Source organism: Octodon degus, unplaced genomic scaffold, assembly GCF_000260255.1.
Source record: "Octodon degus isolate 3935 unplaced genomic scaffold, OctDeg1.0 scaffold00009, whole genome shotgun sequence".
Classification (NCBI taxonomy): domain Eukaryota; kingdom Metazoa; phylum Chordata; class Mammalia; order Rodentia; family Octodontidae; genus Octodon; species Octodon degus.
This window is the reverse complement of record NW_004524585.1, coordinates 13415713-13418800: the sequence shown is the minus strand read 5'-3', so window position 1 is coordinate 13418800 and position 3088 is coordinate 13415713. Positions and strand designations below refer to the sequence as shown.

At 36.3% G+C, this 3088-nt stretch overlaps 1 pseudogene; it reads right to left on the bottom strand.

The window, feature by feature from the left end:
* Nucleotides 1-2432: 2432 nt before the first annotated feature.
* LOC101586575 lies at nt 2433-2887 on the bottom strand (annotated as a pseudogene).
* Nucleotides 2888-3088: the final 201 nt, after the last annotated feature.

The following is a 3088-nucleotide window of genomic DNA, read 5'->3' as shown; positions in this document are numbered from 1 at the left end:
ATTTTCAATTTCATTGGCTGATATTGGCTTATTCAGAGTTTTTATATCTTCTTGATTCACTTCTGATTATTTTTTACCTAACTAGGTATCTGTCCATTTCTTCTGTGTCTTTGATTCTGTGAAAGTAAAGATTTTCAAAGTAGCTATTGATAATCTTCTGAATTTCCACCAGATCTGTAGTAATTTCACTCTTTTTGTTCCTTATTGCTTGGATTTGAGTTTTTTCTTTACTCTTTTTGATGAGGTTGGTTAGGTACTTATCAGTTTTTTTTATCTTTCAAAGAACCAGCTTTTTGATTCATTAATTCTTTGTATTGTTTTCTTTGTCTCAATTACATTAATTTCTGCTCTACTCTTTATAATCTTTGGGATGGTTTGCTCTTTTTCTAAAAGCTTGAGGTGCAGCATTAGGGTATTTCTTTCTTCACATTTTCTTTTCCTAATGTGTGTGTTCGTCAATATAAATATTCCTCTGAGAATTGCTTTCCTGTATCCCACAAATTCTGGTAAGTTGTGTTTCAATTTTCACTGGATTGTAGATATTGTATAATGTCTTGTTTAATTTCATCTGTAACCCACTGGTTGCTGAGAAAGGTGTTATTTAATTTATATGTGCTTATGGGATTTTTGTGGTTTCCTTTATCATTAATTTCTAGCTTTATTGAGCTGTGGTCAGATAATATGCATGGGATAATTTCTGTTTTCTTGCATTTGCTTAAACATGATCTATGGACTAGTATGTGGTCTATTTTATAGTTTGACCTTTTTTTTTTTTTGGTGCCATGGATTGAACTCAGGACCTTGAACATGCCAGGGAAGTGGGCCTGAGCTGCTGAGCTATTTCTCTGGCCCCTGTGTGGTCTATTTTAGAGAATATCCCTTATGCAGCTGAAAAAATGCATATTCAAATGTTGGCTGAAAAACTCTATATATGTCCACCAAGTCCATTTGTTCAAAGGTTTGGTTCAGTTTTGCTACCTCTTTACTAATTTTTGTCTGCTTGACCTATCCTTTTGAGGTAAGGGGGTGTTAATATTCCCCTGTTAAGATTGTGATATTCATTATTAGATTATTCATGTTCATTAAAATTTGTCTTATATAGTTGGGTGCTCCCATACTTGATGCATACATATTTATGACTGTTATCTCTTCCTCTGAATTTTTCTGTAACCAGTATTTAGTGACTTTCTTTATATAATATGATCATTCTTGGTTTGAACTTCAGATTCTCTGCAAACAAATTACTACACATGTTTTTTTTTTTTTTTTTTTTTTTTTTTCCCCTGAGGTCTTAGAGCATGTAGTGTTGTTTTCCATCCTTTGACTTTCAGGTTTGGAATTTCTTTATGGGTTAAATACATTCTTTGTATACAGCATATCATTGGATTTTGTTTATTTATTTATTTATTTATTTAGATTAATTTGTGTATTTGGCACAGGGTCTCACTATGCAGATCAGACTCGTGGTGATCCTCCTGTTTTTAGCCTTCTCATCACTGAGATTACAGGTGTGCACCACCATGCCTGGACTCTGTCGCTGTCTCAGCATGCCCTGGAGACAGGACCAGCATGGCATGTGGGACCTGGGATCGAAGCCTTGTCCCTGCGCTTTCCAAAGCAAGCATTTTGTTTTCTGAACTATCTCAGCAGCCCAGGATTATGTTTCTCAATTCTCTGTGCCAATCTATTTCTTTTAATTGGTGACTTGAGTCCATTTATATTGTGCTTATAATTGATAACCACAATATAATTGTATTTGCTTATATTAATCATGTTATTTTCCTGCTGTTGGTTCCCCACTTTTCTCCTGTGTTTAGTTGTTTGCTCTATTTGTTGGATGCTTTTTGTTGTCTTTCTTGGAACTGTGGTGATTTTGATCCCTGTCTGGAATGTCTTTTAGTTCTCTGTATAGAGTTGGTTTGGTCATCATGAATTTCTTTAGTTGTTCTTTGTCATGGAAGTATTTTACTTCTCCATTAACGTTGAAAGAGAGTTTCAAAGGGTATATCAGTCTGGGTTGGAATTTGTTTTCTTGTAGTACTTAAAATACTTCACTCTATGCTCTTCTTGACTTGATGATTTATGATGAGAAATCTGCTGTTATTCTGATGGGTTTTGTTTTACTCGTGATCTGTTTCTTTTCTCTAGTGGCTTTTGTTCTTGAGCTGGGTTTCTGGGATCTTGGCTATTGTATGTCTTGTAGTTTTAATTACATTGATATTATTTGTAGTGCCTCAGTTATCTGCATGTCATTGTTTCCCCATATTTGGGAAATTTTCTGCTATTACTTCTGCCAATGTTCTTTTTATATCATTTGTGTTGGCTCCTTCTTTCTTACTGATGCCTATTAGTCTTACGTTGCTCATCTTTGCATTGTCTTGCAGCTATCGAATTCTTATTTCCTGGATCTTTTTTTTTTTCATTGTCCCAAATTTATTGACATTACAGCACAGCAAAAAGATTCAAACAGCTCCACGTGGTGTTTTGAAGTTCATCCCAACAGTAGGCTGTGTGACATGCAGGTTGGAGAGGCTGCCAAAGTCCAAAAGCTTCAGCATTTCTTTAGTGTAAGGATCTACTTCAACGATTTCCTGATCCAACGTGAGACCTCAGGGACATAATTATCTCTCCTTTCTCTCTCCTCCTCCTGCAATTTGATGGGAATACCCCGCACAGGGCCCCTCTGTATCCGCTTCATCAGATGTGTGACATAGCCTGCTATCTCGTTGCGGAGCTTCTTGCTGGGGATGATGGCGATTTCCTCGCACACGCACTTGTTGGTGTGGAAGTCGTTTCCCAGGCGCGTATAGTACTTCTCAATGATGACGCGGGCTGCCTTCTTCACTGTCTTGGTAGGAACGCGGCCCATGTTGGCAGGTCCCAAGGAAAGAGCTCCTGGATCTTTGTTAAGGGATTTTTTTTTTTTAACTTTAAGAGATTTTTCCTTTCATGGTCACTAGCTGCAATGATGTCTTCAAGGTCTAAAAGTTTATCTTCATTTTCATTCAAATGGTTTTGATAATCTTTGAGTTTTTAATTTCCTGTATATCTCTTTGAATCTGCTTTATGCGTTCTATTTTTTTCCTAT